The 21,526-nt window shown below is 39.0% G+C and overlaps 1 pseudogene; it reads left to right on the forward strand.

Annotated features, from left to right (window-relative positions):
• Window positions 1-3,240: 3,240 nt before the first annotated feature.
• On the forward strand, window positions 3,241-19,649 carry LOC128596993 (vacuolar protein sorting-associated protein 4B-like; annotated as a pseudogene).
• The last annotated feature ends 1,877 nt before the right edge of the window (window positions 19,650-21,526 follow it).

The raw sequence follows: 21,526 nt of genomic DNA on the forward strand, positions 1-21,526 counted from the left end.
AATATCTAACAATTCCACTTAGCTTCTTTTAGATTGTGACTCCATGCTTTCATCACCAGAAAAAGCTCCAATGTAGTTATTCTGATTACATAATAATTCTAATAATTTTTTTTTTCACTAAAACCTATGTTTTATCATTTGATGTATGAATTTACTTTTCAATAAGTATAATCAAACAGCAAAGGCCACGGACACTAAGATATCAGTGTTTTACAAATATGCATAAAGCATAAGTTTTAGCTTAAAAAAGCCACATTCAACCTGATTCTGGATTTGAAAACTTCTGTTATACTTAACTATTGTACATGGTATATCCTTTTGGAAGGCCAGTAATTTGATAGAATTCTGCCTCATCATGGAACACCATAAATCATTAAAAATTCTATAAAAATTTTAGCAAGCTACTATCTAGTTAATAAAAGGCTATGTATTTGTTCTTATTTCTAAAAATATAAAATGATCAGAGCCTTTCTTTTTTTTTTTTTTTTTTTTTGGCCAGGGCTGGGTTTGAACCTACAACCTCTGGCATATGGGCCCGGCACCCTACCCGCTAAGCCACAGGCGCCGCCCAATGATCAGAGCCTTTCTGATGCTTTTGTTTCTTTAAGCAAGAAATTATACTTTTATTTTATGGATCCCAGTCAGGCAGATAAAATTATGGAATTTATAAAAATCATTTGGAAAAACAAAAAAAGGTGATTATTCATAATGGAAAAATAAAACTTTATAAAAAAAAAAAAGGTAATGATTTTGAATTCCTTTTCTGACATACCACAGATTTCTTTTTCATGGGGGTCTCCTCTGGGAGAGCATTGTTACGTGGACTCTATGCAACTACCACATTAGAGCTGAGTGCCAATTAGGACTGCAGGAGACCACAGTGGTGATGACTGTAGGTGTTGTTTAGGGATGCTGAAATCCTCTTGCTTATCTTTTCCCCATGAGGAGAAGTTCCTTCTGGTGGCCAGCTGATCCTGATTAGGGAGAGGGGTGATAGATGCCTGGTGCAGGGGTAGGGAACCTGTAGCCTAAAGGCCACATGTGGTCTTCTACATCCTTTGACTAAATCCAAATTTTATGGAACATATCCTTTTATTTTTATCAATACTTTCTTATTTGACATCCATATTTTTATTTTATTTTTAAGATGAACTTATTTAAAATACCAAAAAAAAAAACTTTCAATAAAATAATACTCCCAGATTGACCAGCACAATTAAAACATTAGCAGACCATACAGGATAAATTGATGACTACTATACTCATGATTTAGTTCTAACTTACCATACCTGATTGGCACCACTACCACACAAGGCTGGCTGGGAGAATTTAGTGGAGTTGAATATGTCACTCTGTTATCAGCTTTTGACAATGGTGCACTGTGTTTCTGTTTGAAGTGCAATTTGTGAATAGTTGTAGAAATCAACAGTATTTTTAAATTTTGTCTGTTTAACATCCACATCAAAATCAAGAGAACCCCGAAGGAAGAAAACAGATTTTTGTAAAAAGAATTGGGAGTTGAAACATTACCTTGTTTATGCTAAAAATAAGACGATTAGCTTGCTTTGTAATACTACAGTATCAACATTAAAGAAATTCAATGCTCATCAGCATAATAACATTCATAAGAACCATAAATAATTTTAAATTAGAGGGAGAGGCATGAAACATTGTACTGCAGAAATTAAAAGATGAAAAGCAAAAGCACAGACACTTCTTCTAGGCAGCAATAAGACCTGGCAATAATTCCATAGAAGCAACTTCTAAAGTAGCTTATATATTGATTAAAAAAAAAAAAAAAAAGGAAAGCCATTCAATGATGTAGAAATTATGAAAGAATGCATTGTCAAAGTTGTAGGATGTTTAGACCCCAATAACATTCAAAAATACAATCTAACTGCCTCTTAAGGAGAACCATAACTGATTGGCAGTATAATTAGACTTCATCTTAACCGAATAACATCATGCAATACTTTAAAAGGAAAATATATATTGTTCAATAGCTTTGGATGAATCAACTAATACTACTGACCCAGCACAGGCTTTATACTTCAATTCATTCATAACAAAAGATTTTTTTTTTTTTTCAACCAAGAGTTACTCACTTTGGGCACTCTTGCAAAGAGAGCATGGGAAATAGATATCTTCAACAATTTTCAAGGTAAGTGTCATGAAGTTGGACTGAATTTGGTAAATTTAGCAAATGTATGTATAGACAGTGTACATTCCATGAGAGGAAAACATGAAGGGTTTATTGAACAAATTAAAAAAGTATTAACAGATCCTGATGCTCTCATTTCTTTTTTTTTTTTTTTGATTTCTAAGTTTTATTTTCTGATACCAAAGCTGTATTAAATGGTTTCTGAATTGAATAATATCAATAACATGGTAACAAGATGAGGAGTTACATGTAGCAAGGAGAGACAAGCAATCAACTGGAAAGGTCATTTGTTGAAAAGTCGGGAAACTGCAGTTCTTGCTCTGGAGCTCATAATGTGGCGCTTAGACCTTGGGTGAGTGACCCAACTCTCACCTGTTTCACCAACCAGTCTCTTGATTTTTGGTATATGTGTACATAAGTGAACGTCAGTATCTATTTCCGAAGCCACTAAAATTCTTTGACTGTTCAAAACGTGAAAATCAAGACTTTGTACAGATCTTTAAACAAAAATTGCTATGTATTGTGGGAGTTAGTCCCTTAATCCAGATGTCTAAGAAATAACCTTCCTCTAAACTTCTTTATTTTTTTTTTTTTTTTTTGTAGAGACAGAGTCTCACTTTATTGCCCTTGATAGAGTGCCGTGGCCTCACACAGCTCACAGCAACCTCCAACTCCTGGGCTTAGGCGATTCTCTTGCCTCAGCCTCCCAAGTAGCTGGGATTACAGGCACCTGCCACAACGCCCGGCTATTTTTTGGTTGCAGTTTGGCCGGGGCCGGGTTTGAACCCACCACCCTCGGCATATGGGGCCGGCGCCCTACCCGCTGAGCCACAGGCGCCGCCCCTTCCTCTAAACTTCTAAATGTGAACAACTCTAACAAAACATCCATTGTGCTCATGTAAACCATTGGAAAATATTTGCTACATGATTTATCCTCCAAGGAAGAACTGGATTATGAGCAAAAATGAGAAAAAGCGATGTCTGAGGGCTGCTTCCTTCTCGTTGGCCCCGGTGGGCATTCTTCTCCTACTGAGTAGACGGCAACCAAAGACGTGGAGGAGGGAGAGGGCAGAGCAAAGATGGAAAAGGCTGTAAACCACATCACTGGACCTGTCTACAAAGGCCTGGATTTTATCAGGCTCGAACTGCAGAACCCCCTTCTTCACTCCCAGAATGTATCTGAACTCACTGACATTCAGCTGTGCAGGGTGCCCAGAGGTCACCCACAAAGGCACCATAGGAAAATGGGAAATCGTAGCCAAATCCACCTTTCCTTACAAAATTACAAGCTGGTCACCGTAGATCACTGGTTACCATGCTGGCCCTGCACACCAGCCTTGCCCATGCCTGATAAACAAAGCAAGAAAATACTCATTACAAAATTTTACAAATTATTTACAAAGTATTCTCTACATGTTGGCCACCTCTCTGTACACCTTATACACATAGTCTAAAGTTAATCTTTTTTTTTTTTTTTTTTTTATTGTTGGGGATTCATTGAGGGTACAATAAGCCAGTTACACTGATTGCAATTGTTAGGTAAAGTCCCTCTTGCAATCATGTCTTGCCCCCATAAAGTGTGACACACACTAAGGCCCCACCCTCCTCCCTCCATCCCTCTTTCTGCTTCCCCCCCCATAAACTTAATTGTCATTAATTGTCCTCATATCAAGATTGAGTACATAGGATTCATGCTTCTCCATTTTTGTGATGCTTTACTAAGAATAATGTCTTCCAATTCCATCCAGGTTAATACGAAGGATGTAAAGTCTCCATTTTTTTTAATAGCTGAATAGTATTCCATGGTATACATATACCACAGCTTGTTAATCCATTCCTGGGTTGGTGGGCATTTAGGCTGTTTCCACATTTTGGCAATGGTAAATTGAGCTGCCATAAACAGTCTAGTACAAGTGTCCTTATGATAAAAGGATTTTTTTCCTTCTGGGTAGATGCCCAGTAATGGGATTGCAGGATCGAATGGGAGGTCTAGCTTGAGTGCTTTGAGGTTTCTCCATACTTCCTTCCAGAAAGGTTGTACTAGTTTGCAGTCCCACCAGCAGTGTAAAAGTGTTCCCTTCTCTCCACATCCACGCCAGCATCTGCAGTTTTGAGATTTTGTGATGTGGGCCATTCTCACTGGGGTTACATGATATCTCAGGGTTGTTTTGATTTGCATTTCTCTAATATATAGAGATGATGAACATTTTTTCATATGTTTGTTAGCCATTCGTCTGTCATCTTTAGAGAAAGTTCTATTCATGTCTCTTGCCCATTGATATAAGGGATTGTTGGCTTTTTTCATGTGGATTAATTTGAGTTCTCTATAGATCCTGGTTATCAAGCTTTTGTCTGATTGAAAATATGCAAATATCCTTTCCCATTGTGTAGGTTGTCTCTTTGCTTTGGTTATTGTGTCCTTAGCTGTACAGAAGCTTTTCAGTTTAATGAAGTCCCATTTGTTTATTTTTGATGTTGTTGCAATTGCCATGGCAGTCTTCTTCATGAAGTCTTCCCCCAGGCCAATATCTTCCAGTGTTTTTCCTATGCCTTCTTTGAGGATTTTTATTGTTTCATGCCTTAAATTTAAGTCCTTTATCCATCTTGAATCAATTTTTGTGAGTGGGGAAAGGTGTGGGTCCAGTTTCAGTCTTTTACATGTAGACATCCAGTTCTCCCAACACCATTTATTGAATAGGGAGTCTTTCCCCCAAGGTAAGTTCTTGTTTGGTTTATCAAAGATTAGGTGGTTGTAAGATGTTAGTTTCATTTCTTGGTGTTCAATTCGATTCCAAGTGTCTATGTCTCTGTTTTTGTACCAGTACCATGCTGTCTTGACCACTATGGCTTTGTAGTACAGACTAAAATCTGGTATGCTGACGCCCCCAGCTTTATTTTTGTTACTAAGAACTGCCTTAGCTATACGGGGTTTTTTCCGGTTCCATACAAAACACAGAATCATTTTCTCCAAATCTTGAAAGTACGATGTAGGTACTTTGATAGGAATGGCATTGAATAGGTAGATAGCTTTGGGAAGTATAGACATTTTAACAATGTTGATTCTTCCCATCCATGAGCATGGTATGTTCTTCCATTTGTTAATATCCTCTGCTATTTCCTTTCTGAGGATTTCATAGTTTTCTTTATAGAGGTCCTTCACCTCCTTCGTTAGGTATATTCCTAGGTATTTCATTTTCTTTGAAACTATGGTGAAGGGAGTTGTGTCCTTAATTAGCTTCTCATCTTGACTGTTATTGGTGTATACAAAGGCTACTGACTTGTGGACATTGATTGTATATCCTGAAACATTACTGTATTTTTTGATGACTTCTAGGAGTCTTGTGGTTGAGTCTTTGGGGTTCTCTAAGTATAAGATCATGTCGTCAGCAAAGAGGGGGAGTTTGACCTCCTCTGCTCCCATTTGGATTCCCTTTATTTCCTTGTCTTGCCTAATTGTATTGGCTAGAACTTCCAGCACTACGTTGAATAGTAAAGGTGACAGAGGACAACCTTGTCTGGTTCCAGTTCTAAGAGGAAAAGCTTTCAGTTTTACTCCATTCAGTAAAATATTGGCTGTGCGTTTGTCATAGATAGCTTCAATCCATTTTAGAAATGTGCCACCTATGCCTATACTCTTCAGTGTTCTAATTAGAAAAGGATGCTGGATTTTATCAAATGCTTTTTCTGCATCTATTGAGAGGATCATGTGATCTTTATTTTTGCCTCTGTTAATATGGTGGATAACGTTTATAGACTTGCGTATGTTAAACCAGCCTTGCATCCCTGGGATGAAGCCTACTTGATCATGATGAATGACTTTTTTGATGATAAGCTGTAATCTATTGGCTAGGATTTTGTTGAGAATTTTTGCGTCTATGTTCATGAGTGAGATTGGTCTGAAATTCTCCTTTTTGTTTGGGTCTTTTCCTGGTTTTGGTATCAGGGTGATGTTTGCTTCATAGAATGTGTTGGGGAAGATTCCTTCTTCCTCAGTTTTTTGGAATAATTTCTGCAGTACAGGAATAAGCTCTTCCTTGAAGGTTTGATAGAATTCTGGAGTGAAGCCATCTGGACCAGGGCATTTTTTGGTTGGAAGCTTTTTTATTGTTTCTTTGATCTCAGTGCTTGAAATTGGTCTGTTCAGGAGCTCTATTTCTTCCTGGCTGAGTCTAGGGAGAGGGTGTCATTCCAAATATTTATCCATTTCCTTCACATTGTCAAATTTCTGGGCATAGAGTTTCTGGTAGTATTCAGAGATGATCTCTTGTATCTCTGTGGGATCAGTTGTTATTTCCCCTTTATCGTTTCTGATTGAGGTTATTAGAGATTTTACTTTTCTATTTCTAGTTAGTCTGGCTAATGGTTTATCTATTTTATTTATTTTTTCAAAAAAACAACTCCTTGTTTCATTAATTTTCTGAATGATTCTTTTGTTTTCAATTTCATTGATCTCTGATTTGATTTTGGATATTTCTTTTCTTCTACTGAGTTTAGGCTTAGATTGTTCTTCTTTTTCCAATTCCATAAGATCTCTTGTGAGATTGTTGATGTGCTCTCTTTCTGTTTTTCGAATGTAGGCATCTAAAGCGATGAATTTTCCTCTCAAAACTGCTTTTGCAGTATCCCACAGGTTTTGGTAGCTTGTGTCTTCATTCTTGTTATGCTCAAGGAAGTTAATGATTTCCTGTTTTATTTCTTCCTGCACCCATCTGTTATTCAACAGAAGATTGTTTAATTTCCATGCCTTTGGGTGGGCTTGAGCATTTTTGTTAGAGTTGAGTTCCACCTTTAGTGCCTTATGGTCTGAAAAGATACAAGGTAAAATTTCAATTCTTTTGATTCTGTTGATATTCGTTTTGTGTCCCAGGATATGATCAATTTTGGAGAATGTTCCATGGGGTGATGAGAAGAATGTATATTCTTTATCTTTGGGGTGGAGTGTTCTATATGCATCTATCAAGCATAGTTGTTCTAGGGTCTCATTTAAATCTCTGACATCTTTGTTTAATTTCTGTTTAGAGGATCTGTCCAGCTCTGTAACAGGTGTGTTAAAGTCCCCTGTTATGATGGTATTATCAGATATCATATTGCTCAGACTGAGTAAGGTCTGCTTCAAGAATCTGGGAGCATTTAAATTGGGTGCATAAATATTTAGAATGGAAATGTCTTCTTGTTGTAGTTTTCCCTTGACCAATATGAAGTGACCATCTTTGTCTTTTTTGACTTTAGTTGCTTTAAATCCACATGTATCTGAAAATAAGATTGCAACTCCTCTTTTCTGTTTGCCTGAAAAATTGTCTTCCAACCCTTGACTCGGAGCTTTAATTTGTCTTTTGAGGCCAGGTGTGTTTCTTGCAGACAGCAAATAGATGGCTTGTGTTTTTTAATCCAGTCAGCCAATCTATGTCTCTTCAGTGGGGAATTCAAGCCATTAACATTTATGGAGATAATTGATAAGTGTGGTAGTATTCTATTCGTCTTATTTTGTGAGAGTCCATTGCTTAGTTTTATCTTTTGCATCAGTGTGGAGGTTAGGTTTTGTCCTTTGATTTCTGAGTTCTTACTTTGCTGCTGATCCATTGTGGTGGTCAGTGTGCAGAACAGGTTGAAGTATTTCCTGTAGAGCTGGTCTTGTTGTGGCGAATTTCCTCAATGTTTGTATATCCGTAAATGATTTGATTTCTCCGTCAATTCTGAAGCTTAGCTTAGCAGGGTACAGAATTCTGGGCTGAAAATTGTTCTGTTTAAGTAGGTTAAAGGTAGATGACCATTGTCTTCTTGCTTGGAAAGTTTCATTAGAGAAGTCTGCGGTCACTCTGATGGATTTGCCCCTGTAGGTCAACTGGCGCTTACTCCTGGCAGCTTGCAGAATCTTTTCTTTTGTCTTGACTTTGGACAGGTTCATCACAATGTGTCTTGGAGAAGCTCGGTTAGAGTTGAGGCGACCTGGGGTCCGATATCCCTCTGAAAGCAGTGTGTCAGACTCTTTGGTGATGTTTGGGAAATTTTCTTTTATAATATTCTCTAGTATGGCTTCCATTCCTCTGGGGCATTCTTCTTCCCCTTCTGGAATTCCTATAACTCGTATGTTGGAACGCTTCATAAAGTCCCATAATTCTGACAGTGAATGTTCTGCTTTCTCTCTCTTCTTTTCTGCCTCTTTTACTGTCTGAGTTATCTCAAGAACTTTGTCTTCTACCTCTGAAATTCTTTCTTCTGCATGGTCTAACCTGTTGCTGATACTTTCCATTGTATGTTTAAGTTCCCTAATTGACTGTTTCAGTTCCTTCAGGTCTGCTATATCCTTTTTATATTCTTCATATTGTTCATCTCTTATTTGATTCTGTTTTTGGATTTCCTTTCGGTTATTTTCCACTTTATTAGCAATTTCCTTCATTGTTTCCATCATTTCTTTCATTGTTTTCAACATGTGTATTCTAAATTCCCTTTCTATCATTCCTAACATTTCTATACTGGTGGAATCATCTGCAGTAGCTGCCTCATGGTCCCTTGGTGGGGTTGTTCTAGACTGGTTCTTCATGTTGCCTGGAGTTTTCTGCTGATTCTTCCTCATGAGTGATTTCTTTTATCTTTCTATTTCCTTGCCCTAATTTTCCTTTCACTTCCTCTTGCTCTTTAAGTTCTTGTGCCTGTGGACTAAGGGTTACAGGACCAGAAGGGTGAGAAGGTTGAAGAGCAAAAAAAGGGGATGAAAGAAAGGAGGACCGAGTGATAAGAAAAAAAGAAAGATAGAGAAAGGAGAGGGTTGGGTATAAGGAATATTGACAAAAAGAAGAGAGGCACAGAAAGAGGGAGACAGGGCACTATAGGTGTACCATAGGGTACTTTGACACAACCTTAAAAAACCCCACCTTCTGGGGGTGCCCAGTTGCGTGGTTCCCTTGAGGTCAGCAGCTCTTTGCTAACCTGATCAGACACAGTACCCCACCTCCACCAAGTAGAGAGGAAAGACAAAAATGCTATAAATCAAACCAAAAGAAGGAAACAGAAAACTTTATGGGGATAAAATTGGGTGAAAAACCAAATTATATCGGTAGAAACACTAGCAAAAATGAAGTTGAAGTTATTAAAAAAGGCAGCAATGGGAAATTATAATTAAACTAGGAAAATTGAGAAAGAAAAAGGGATCTGTGTGGAAAAGATTGAAATTAAAGAAACAAAAGAACATCAGCAACGTCAAAATAAACAAACAAAAAAAACAACCAAACCAAAAAAAAAAAGAAGAAAAAAATACACAACCAAAAACAAAGCAGTTTGTATATGTTATTGAATATTGTCTGGGCAACACGTGGTCTTCTGGGGTATGAGATGTTAGTCACAGTTCTGATATGACTGGAGGCTGCTGATTTCTCAAACCCCAGCAGGTAGACACCCTAAATCTCTCTTCAGCCTACTTAAAAGGCACTTTGAACTTGTAAACTTGCTGAGCAGAAGCTTTCCCAGCTTTCTTGCTGGAATCGCTGCTGAAGTGGCTATCCACTTACTCAGTGTGCCAAAACCGGTCTCACTCTGCCCCTGAGGGTTAGGGCTGCAAGGCGGCTCAAACCCCACCCTTAGGCTACTTGGTTGCTGGGTTACCAGCTCCCACCCGTTTCTAGCTCTGCGACCCTGAGGGCGGAGCTTGCCGGGGCAGATCACTGACAATGGATCCGTGTGACCTACCGCCAAACACTATTAGCTCCGTCTGGCTCAGCGGCTCAGACTGGGGCCCTAGACAACGGCCAAAGTTCTCCGCACTCCCGCTCAGGCCTTCCCCAAGGCAGTTCAACTCAGTGCCAAGTCCAAGGACATCAAAACAGTTCACAGGTAAGGCCTTTCTGGTTTGCAGTCTCGCTGCTACTGAACTTACAGTTGTGGGCGGGTTTAGACGGATTGAACACATGCGACCACTTGCCGGTTTTCCACTGTTTTAGTCCTCCTCTTGGGGTCCAGAAGTCTCTCGCTGACTCCCTGTATCTTCATAGGAGTGATGATAGGCAGTTCCCACCAGCCAGAGATGCCTGGAGTCCTATCTCCCCAGACTCACGGTGCCCAGATGCAAGGAAGCTGTTACTCGGCTGCCATCTTGCTCCCGCCTCCGATGCTCTCATTTCTTTTCGTTGTATCTTGCATCAGCAAAAATCTCTGTGCTAAAGCTACTATTTTAAGCAACATTTAGCAACAAGTTGTAAATATTGTTAACTATATTCCTGTAAATGCAACACAGCATCATAAATTTCATAAATGCTTAAGTTGAACAATGAGGTGGTATTCAGTGTGGATTTGCCTTATCATTCTAAAGTGCACTGCCTATCCCAGGGACTGGTCTTAGTCAAAATTACATCTCTTTGAGACAGTTAAATTTTACAAAGAACAGAATCAGCATTGTGAATTATTGAAAGAAGATTTCTAGAGGAATGCAGCATTTCTGTGTGATATCATGTCACATCAAAATAACTCAAATATTTCTTTCCAGGATAAAGCTAAGGTTATGGATGATGTGTGACAAAAATTTCTAACATATCAAAAGAAACTACCTTTATTCAAAACACTTCTTGAAAAGGAATTTCAGATGAAATTTTCCCCAGTTAGCAAAGGTCATTGATTAGCAGGATGATACATGCAAATCATTTGAAGAATAGGCAGTTGTTATAGACCTGTTAATTGGAGAATACTATGAATCCAGGTGTCACACTCACATTAGTATTTCAGCCTCACCTAATTGAGATTACTTAGTTGTAGCACCTAAAGAACTACAGATAGAATTGATAGAGCTTTCAGTAGATGACATTTTAAAGCCAATATTTGATGCCAAGAATGAGCTAATTTGAAATATGGAAAAATGCAGTATAATACCCCCACCTGGCTGCAACAACATGTCCCCAAAATGCTTTCTTGATTTTCAATCACTTATTGCTGCAAATCTACATTTTCCTAACTAATCCAAATCAGTATTCCCTTAAGATCACAAATGACTGATACCCATGCAGAGGATCAGCTTAAAGTGTGGACCTTTATGCTACAACCAAATATTCAAATGCATTCTGACAAAAAAAAAAGACACAACATAGTCATTAAAAGGTTAGTCTAATTTAAAAGTAACAAATAGGAATTCTGGGAGATGGCTGACTTGTGGCAACCCTCAGCAGAGACTTCTGAGCAGAGAAGAAAAACTGGATGGAATTGGACTCTATGAAGCCAAAGGTGGGAGCTGAGCCAAGACAGCAGTTCAGCAAGCTATAACTCCAAGGAAGAACATTTCAAGAAAACAAATTACAGGTGCAAAGCCTATCAACTAGAGGATGGGAAACCCCTCCCCCAAGCAGGAGGCCTGCCAAAGGCTACCTGTGAATGACCAGGGAACAAAAGACCTCTCATTTTACCTCACTGGAGAGAGCCACTAAACTCCAGGTCTCTTTCTCCAGGGAGGTCCCACTTATGAACCTAGACACCACCCCACCAGGCATAAAATTGAACAGATATTTTCCCCCACAAGTCCAAAATTTCACTCCATCCTTTCCCCCTTGTGTGGTGGTCTGAAGTTCTGCTCCCTGCAGAACACAGAATGTTCGGTCTTATCCTGAGAGATCTGAGCATAGTGTGGACCACCAACCATCAGAACAGAATCTGTGACTAACAGAGAATAAAGACAGTATGGGAAGAAAGGGACACTCAGCGGGAGGAGGAGCAGTCCTCTGGTTATGATTATGCCCAGCCAGTGGTGGTATTGACCCTTGGTTTGGGCTGTGTCTGGTGGGACAGGGTGCAAAACCCCAGGCTCTGACGGCACCCACAGCTAGAGAGTGGTTGCCTTATATAAACTGAGTTCAGCAGACACGGCTGGTCCCCAGCCACTGCTGGGCCTGCAACCAGAGGTTGCTAGGGGTGGACTGAGACCTGAGAGCAAGGGCATGGTCCCCTGATTCCAACAGAACCCTCGAGCAATGGCTTACTGTGTGTGAACCAATACCTGAGGGCTAGGTCCTGGTCCCCTGTCTCTAGTGGGGATGGTGAGCACAGGCTTACTGGGTGAGGTCTGAGACATGCAGGTGGAGTAGTGCCCTGATGCTAAGAGAGCCTGCAAACAGAGGCTTGCCAGGCAGTGCACTGAGATTGGCAGGCAGGGGCACGGTCCCCTGACTCCAACTGGTCTGGCAATCAGAAGCTAGCTGGGTGTGGACTGAGACAGGTGGGCAGGGGTATGGCCCCTAGCTCCCACGGGGCCTGTGAGCAGAGAAGTGGACAACAGTGTGGACTGAGTCTGAAGGACAGGAGTGTGGATCCCTGACTTCAATTGTTTCGTTGGAGACCCTTGAATCCCTTTCTGTTGAGCAGGGTTTGCACTGCCCGAGACAATTTAATTGGAACCTGTGTCTGGGGATGTCCACTCCAGGACATTCTGAGGTTCACCTTTAAGGTTCTGTAGTGGTAAAGAACTGAAGGGTGGGGGCTAGGCACCACAGCTGATTGTATCTCTACAGTCGAGATTTAAACCTAATGTTGTGGTTTCTTAGGATAGGGTAGAGGTTTGCTGATATCAAAACAGAGCTAGCTTGCATTATCTCATAAAGTAGGTCCTCAGAGTCTCCAGAAAAAAACTTAAAAGGGGCCTTTGTAGAGTTGTAGGAGATAAGCAACAATTACACAGCCTAGCGCTTTGGTAAGGGGCTAGCTCTATTACCTGGGAACCCAAATTCAATCTCACCCTACCAGTTCTAATAACCAAACAGTGGAAAATAAACATGGTGCGGACCCAACAGAAGAGCTCTGGCAACATGAATAACAAGAGTAGATCAACCCCCACAAGAAATGACAAAGGAGATACAACTGAAGATACCATGCATAGACAAATGGCAACAATATCAGACATTGAATTCAGAATATGGATTGCAAATAAGATAAATAGAATGGAAGAAAAGATAGAAATTGAATTCCAAAGAGTAGTTCTAAAGTTGTCTCAAGAAATTAATGAATTTGAAGCCTAAGTCACCAAAGAAATGGACATATTGAGAAAAGAGATAGCAGAGCTCTAGGAAATGGAGAAAATTAGTTCAGGAGATCCAAAATACAGTAGAATCCCTCAGTAACAGACTTGACCGGGCAGAAGAAAGGATCTCTGAAAATGAAGACAAAGCTTTTGAACATTCCCAAACACTCAAAGAGGCAGACAAATCAAGAGCAAAAATTGATCATTCCCAAAGAGTGTTATGGGATCACTCCAAAAAATCAAATATTCATCTTATAGGAATTCCTGAAGAAGAGGATGGTCCTAAAGGTACAAATGCTCTACTCCAAAAGATTTTGGAGAATTTCCCAAGCATTGCAAGAGATACAGAACTTCAGATAGCAGACAGTTTCAGAACCCCAGCAAGACTTAATCCAAATAAAGCATCACATTGTGATTAACTTTGCCAAAGTTAAGACAAAGGAGAAAATTCTTCAAGCAGCCAGATGTAAGTAAAACATCACCTACAAAGGGAAAATTATCAGAATGATACTTCAGATCTCTCAGCTGAAACATTTCAAGCCAGAAGAAGATGGTCATCAACCTTCAATCTTCTAAAACAAAACAACTTCCAGCCCATGATCCTGTATCCAGCTAAACTGAGTTTCATTTGTGATGGAGAAATCAAATACTTTAATGACATAGACATGTTGAAGAAATTTGCCATAATTAAACCAGCTCTCCATGATATTCTCAGACTCATCCTGCACAATGACCAGCACAATGCTCTACTTTCAAAGTAAACTCACCCAGAAATTTTTGAACAAAACCCAACTTCCACAGTGGTGAAAGAATTGAAAATGTCCACTGGACATCTGAAAATCATGACACCCAAAACACAACCAGCCATATCAATTCTCTCAATTAACATGAATGGTTTAAATTGTCCTCTTAAGAGGCACATGCTGGCTGACTGGATACATAAACTCAGACCAGATATCTGCTGTATACAAGAATCTCAGCTTACCTTAAAGGATAAAAATAGACTCAGGGTGAAGGATGGACTTCTATATTACAGGCAAAAGGAAACCAAAATAGACTCAGGGTGAAAGGATGGACTTGTATATTATAGGCAAAAAAAAAAGCAGTGGTTGCAATTTTAGTAGCAGATACAATTGGCTTTAAACCAACAAACATAAAGAAAGATAAGAAGGTCACTACATAGTTGTCAAGGGAAACACCCAACATGAAGAGATTTCAATAATTAACATGTGTGCACCCTACCAGAATGCTCCTCAATTCATAAAGCAGACCCTAATGGATATGAACAACTTGATATCTTCCTGCACTATAATAGTTGAAGATTTTAACACCCCTTTGACAGTTTTGGATAGATCCTCCAAGAAGAACCTAAACAAAGAAATATTAGACTTAAACCTGACCCTAGAACAAATGGACTTTACAGACCTCTACAGAACATTTCACCCTAAGAAAACTGAATATACATTCTTCTCATCAGCCCACGGGTCATCCTCCAAATAGATCATATCCTAGGACACAAGTCTAACCTCAGCAAATTTAAAAGTATAGAAATTATTCCTTGTATCTTCTCAGACCATGGAATAAAAGTTGAACTCAACAGCAACAGGAATCCTCATACTCAAACAAAGTCATGGAAACTAAATAACCTTAGGATGAATGACAGCTGGGTCAAAGATGAGATTAAGAAAGAAATCACCAAATTATTGTAACAAAATGATAACAAGGACTCAAATTATCAAAACTTGTGGGATACTGTAAAGGCAGTCCTAAAAGGGAAATTATAGCATTGGAAGACTTCATCAAGAAAACAGAAAGAGAGGAAACCAACAACTTAATGGATCATCTCAAGCAACTGGAAGAGGAAGAACATGCCTACCCCAAACCCAGCAGAAGAAAAGAAATAACCAAATTTAGGGCAGAATTAAGTGAAATTGAAAACAAAAGAATCATTCAGAAGATCAATGAAACAAAAAGTTCGTTTTTTGAAAAGGTTAAAAAAATCAATAAACCTTTGGCCAACCTAACCAGAAATAGAAAAGTAAAATCTCTAATATGGTATATCAGAAGTGATAAAGGAGAGATAACAACAGACACTTCAGAAATTCAAAACATCCTCAATGATTACTACAAAAATCTCTATTCCCAGAAATATGAAAATCTGAAGGAAATGGGCCAATACCTAGAAGCACACCACATTCCTAGACACAACCAGAAAGAATTAGAAATCTTGACTAGACCTATATCAATCACTGAAATAGCACTGACAATATGAAATCTCTCAAAAAAGAAAAGTCCAGGACCAGATGGCTTAACATCCAAATTCTATCAAAACTGTCAAGAGGAACTAGTATCTATATTATACAACGTTTTCCAAAGCATAGAAAAGAAGGAATACCTCCCAATCTATGAAGCAAATATCATCCTGATACCCAAACCAGGAAAAGATCCAACAAAGAAGGAAAATTATAGACCAATATTATTAATGAATATCAATGCAGAAATATTCAATAAGATTTTAGAAAACAGAATTCAACAACACATCAAAAAAATTATGCACAATGATCAAGTTGGTTTTATTCCATGGTTACAGGGTTGGTTCAACATATGCAAATCTATAAATATAATACATCACATCAATAAAATAAAAAACCAAGACCATACGATTCTCTCCAGTGATGCAGAAAAAGCCTTTGATAATACCCAGCATCCTTTCATGATCAGAACACTTAAGAAAATAGGCATAGAAGGGACATTTCTTAAACTGATAGAGGCCATCTACAGCAAACCCACAGCCAATATCCCATTAAATGGTGTAAAATTGAAAACATTTCCACTCGGATCAGGAACGAGGCAAGGATGCCCACTGTCTCCACTGCTATTCAACAGAGTAATGGAAATCTTAGCCATTGAAGTCAGGAAAGAAAAGGCAATCAAGAGTATCCAAATAGGGTCAGAGGAGATCAAACTCTCATTCTTCGCTGATGATATGATCCTATACCTGGAAAATCCCAGGGACTCAACTTCAAAACTCTTAGAAGTAATCAAGGAACACAGCAGTGTCTCAGGATACAAAATCAGTACTTATAAGTCAGTAGCTTTTATATATGCCAAAAATAGTCAAACTGAAAAAACAATCAAGGACTCTTTTCCTTTTACAATAGTGGCAAAGAAGATGAAATATCTGGGAATTTACCTAACAAAGGACATGAAAAATCTCTATAAAGAAAACTATGAAACTCTGAGAAAAGAAATAGCTGAAGATGTTAACAAATGGAAAAACATACCATGCTCATGGCTGGGAAGAATCAACATTGTTAAAATGTCCATACTACCAAAAACAATCTACAGATTTAATGCAATCCCTATGAAAGCACCATTGTTTGGAAGGAAGTTTGTAGAACACTCAGGGGTCTAAATGTAGGCCTGCCGTTTGATCCTGCAATTCCTCTTCTAGGTGTATATCCAAAGAACCAAAAATAATTTGGTAATAAAGATTTCTGCACCAGATTGTTCATTGCAGCTCAATTCATAATTGCCAAGACATGGAAGAAGCCCAAGTGCCCATCGACCCATGAATGGATTAATAAATTGTGGTATATGTGTACCACGGAATTAAAAACTGGACTTTATTGCATTTATGTTTACATGGGTGGAGCTGGAAAATATTCTTCTTAGTAAAGTATCTCAGGAATGGAACAAAATTTCAATGTACTCAGTATTACTGTAAAACCAATTTATAATCACTCACACTTGCATAATGAAAAATGAAACACAACTATAGCCTAGGATGAAGAAGGAAAGGGGAGGGAGAGAGAAGAGAGGGGGGTGGCTAGATTGAGGGAAGGTTAATAGGGGGACCAAACCTACGGAGCATATTGCAAATAAAAGTTGGATCTATCAGGCGTAGAACACAAATGTCTTAACATTGTAATCAGGTAAATGAGGTGAAGGCTATGTTGTAAGCACTCCAATTTGTACAAATAATCAACACGTTGAATCTCATAATTGCATAAATGTATTCATGATCTATGTACAAACGACTTAATAAAAAAAAGCACCATTGTCATATTTTAAAGAACTTTATAGAACTTAAAAAAACCTTGACTAGGGCGGCACCTGTGGCTCAGTGAGTAGGGCGCCGGCCCCATATGCCGAGGGTGGCGGGTTCAAACCCAGCCCGGGCCAAACTGCAATAACAACAACAAAAAATAGCCGGGCGTTGTGGCGGGCGCCTGTAGTCCCAGCTGCTCTGGAGGCTGAGGCAAGAGAATCGCGTAAGCCCAAGAGTTAGAGGTTGCTGTGAGCCGTGTGACGCCACGGCAGTCTACCCGAGGGCGGTACAGTGAGACTCTGTCTCTACACACACACAAAAAAAAAAACAACCCGGCGGCGCCTGTGGCTCAGTGAGCAGGGCGCCGGCCCCATATGCTGAGGGTGGCAGGTTCAAACCCAGCCCCGGCCAAACTGCAACAAAAAAATAGCCGGGCGTTGTGGCGGGCGCCTGTAGTCCCAGCTACTCAGGCGAATCGTCTAAGCCCAGGAGTTGGAGGTTGCGTGAGCTGTGTGATGCCACGGCACTCTACCGAGGGCCATAAAGTGAGACTCTGTCTCTACAAAAAAAAAAAAACCTTGACTAGCAAATACATTACTCAGAAATAAGAACAAATCAGAAGGTATCATGTTACCAGGCTTCAGGCTATACTATAAATCCATAGTGATCAAAACAGCATGGTACTGGCACAAAAACAGAGTGGTAGAGTTGGGAGTGGTGGTGGTGTAGGATTAGTTCCGGAAAGGAGGCCACCGCTCAGGGCCCGAGAGCCACCCCTCCCTCCCCCCAGTTTGGGGCCCATCACACCCGGCGCGATTCAGCGTCGCTCCTGTTGGCTCTTCTCAAGCCTCGTTCACCCTCCACCCCCAGCGAACCGCCTTGGATCTCCGCCAAGGCATCCACTTCCAACAACCTCGGGAAAGCAATAGATCTTGCTAGCAAAGCAGCCCAAGAAGACAAAGCCGGGAACTACGAAGAAGCCCTTCAGCTCTATCAACATGCCGTGCAGTATTTTCTCCATGTAGTTAAATATGAAGCACAGGGAGAAAAAGCCAAGCAAAGAAAGCATCAGGGCAAAGTGTACAGAATATCTTGATAGAGCAGAAAAGCTTAAGGAGTACCTGAAAAAGAAAGAGAAAAAACTTCACAGAAGCCGGTGAAGGAGGGACAGCCGAGTCCAGCAGATGAGAAAGGGAATGACAGTGATGGGGAAGGAGAATCTGATGACCCTGAAAAAAAGAAACTACAGAATCAACTTCAAGGTGCCATTGTTATAGAACGACCCAATGTGAAGTAGAGCGACGTTGCTGGTCTTGAAGGAGCCAAAGAAGCACTTAAAGAAGCCGTGATACTGCCTATTAAATTTCCTCATCTTTTCACAGGCAAATGAACACCTTGGAGGGGAATCCTATTATTTGGACCACCTGGAACAGGAAAGTCCTATTTAGACAAAGCTGTAGCAACAGAAGCAAACAACTCAACGTTTTTTCCAATACTTTCCTCTGATCTTGTTTCAAAGTGGCTAGGTGAAAGTGAGAAACTGGTTAAGAATTTATTCCAACTTGCCAGAGAGAACAAGCCCTCCATTATCTTCATTGATGAAATTGATTCTTTGTGTGGTTCAAGAAGTGAAAATGAAAGCGAAGCTGCTCATAGAATTAAGACAGAGTTCCTAGTTCAAATGCAAGGGGTTGGTGTGGACAATGATGGAATTTTGGTTCTGGGAGCTACAAATATACCCTGGGTTCTGGATTCTGCCATTAGGCGAAGATTTGAGAAACGAATTTATATTCCTTTGCCGGAGCCCATGCCCGAGCAGCAATGTTTAAACTGCACCTGAGGACCACTCAGAACAGTCTAACAGAAACAGACCTCCGAGAACTTGGGAAGAAAACTGATGGTTATTCAGGGGCAGATATAAGCATCATTGTACATGATGCACTTATGCAGCCTGTTAGAAAAGTACAGTCAGCTACTCATTTTAAAAAGGTTCGTGGACCTTCCCGAGCTGATCCTAACAATCTCGTAGATGATCTCCTAACACCCTGCTCTCCCGGCGACCCTGGTGCCATTGAAAAGACATGGATGGATGTCCCTGGGGATAAACTTTTGGAGCCAGTGGTTTGCATGTCGGATATGTTGAGGTCACTCTCCAACACAAAACCCACAGTCAATGAACATGACTTGTTGAAATTAAAGAAGTTTACAGAAGATTTTGGTCAAGAAGGCTAAACCAAAGAAGAGGAGGATGTTTACCATATGTATTGTTCCTTCCATAGATGTTTTTTGCCTTTCTTGAATAGCATCCAGATTATTTCCAGTGAAACTCTTTTACCACAGGGAAATTATACATCTTACTTCAGAGTTCCTTTAAGTTTTATATTGTACTTTTTCTCCATTATGTATCAAATGCTCCTATTAACAAATAGTATAAAATAATAGGTTATAAAGAAATGCATGCTACATGAATGGCGAAAAAAAGGAAATTATCCATTAAAAAAATATTAGAAATTGACATACAAATCTTTAAAATTTTTATGAATGGTCTTTATAAAGAGCATTTATCATTTATTTCTTTTGGACTAAAATGAAATAGGGCTTATTTTATATTTTTAAAACATTCTTCAACATCATTTTTATTAACAATGTAAAATTTATTTAATTTACTAAAAAATTAAAAATGATAGAATCTTTACCCTCAGGGATGGGCAATAAAAAGCAAAGAGCACTGCGATTGGGTTTGAAAGATTTTGAATTGAGTTACAGCCAATGCTGTTATTGATTTTAATAGGTTGATTCCTGTGTAGATTTAAAGAGTTTATTTAAAAGCAGCAAACTTTTATATTTAATTAAATGACACCTTTCACTCAAGGTGAGTGAAACTTTTATATTTAATTAAATGACACCTTTCACCAATCTCAAGAGAAAGACTTTCTAAATTACACATTGTCTTTACCTTGAAGAAGAAAATTGTCAATTTCAGTGTCTGTCTCCAGCAGGATTGACCAAAACAGGTGGTAAATAAGTATGTAATTTTAAAATAACTGTCATGAAATACTGTAATTGGAACCTTTGATGATAAGGAAATGGTCTCCCTTTGGATTATGGGAACTTTCATATGTGTTATGTTGGTGTATGTGTGTACATATATATATTATATAAATTTCTTTTTTTAATGTAAGGTAGTAGTATACAATCTTGTCCTTCACCTTTTAAGTTCAGGGAACAGTTTGTCCTGGCCACAGGACATGTTAGCTATCTAATGCTTCATAAAGCTTTAGAAATGAGTTGATGACTCATTAATAAAATACAAACATGGTAATTATTTTAATATCTTCAAATAATCTGAGGGTGTGTGTTATACACTTTAGCATCAACACTAAGTTGTGCCTTCTACATTTGCATTGGCTATACATGCAAAAGATTATTAAGTTAGTTAGAATGAGGTAGATTGCTTAATTACTATGAAGTTCTGCATTGCAAATGCTATAGAATAACTTGCATTTTTAAAGTATATTTGCACATTTTACATATTATGCTATATGATTGCCTTTGGGTTTTCTGTACAGATTGTTTTTGTTAATATTAAATGGAAATCATAGACCTGAAACATGGTGTTCTTACGTGAAGTAAATTGATATATCCTAGTATTGGCTAAAAAAAAAAAAAAAAAAAAAACAGAGTGGTAGATTTATGGAACAGAATAGAGAACCAAGAGATGAACCCAGCTACTTATTGTCATTTGATCTTCAACAAGCCTATCAAAAATATTCAGTGAGGGAAAGACTCCCTATTTAACAAATGGTGCTGGGTGAACTGGCTGGCAACCTATAGAAGACTGAAACTGGACCCCCACCTTTCACCAATAACAATAATTGATTCTCCCTGTATAAAAGATTTAAACTTAAGACATGAAACTATAAAAATAGTAGAAGAGAGGACAGGGAAAACACTTGAAGAAATAGGCCTGAGAGAATATTTTATGAGGAGGATCCCCTGGGCAATTGAAACAACACCAAAAACCCATTAGTGGGATCTGATCAAACTACAAAGCTTTTGCACAGCCAAGAGCACAGTAAGTAAAGCAAACAGACAACCTTCAGAATGGGAGAAGATTTTTGTAGGTTATGCTTCCGACAAAGGTCTGCTAACTAGAATCTACAGAGAACTCAAACTAATCAATAAGAAAAGAATAAATAACCCAATTTTTATGTGGGTAAGAGACCTGAACAGAAACTTCTCTGATGAAGACAGGCACGTGGCCTACAGACACATGAAAAAATGCTTATCATCCTTAATCATCAGAGAAATACAAATCAAAACCACT

Source organism: Nycticebus coucang, chromosome 2, assembly GCF_027406575.1.
Source record: "Nycticebus coucang isolate mNycCou1 chromosome 2, mNycCou1.pri, whole genome shotgun sequence".
In the NCBI taxonomy this organism is placed as follows: Eukaryota; Metazoa; Chordata; class Mammalia; order Primates; family Lorisidae; genus Nycticebus; species Nycticebus coucang.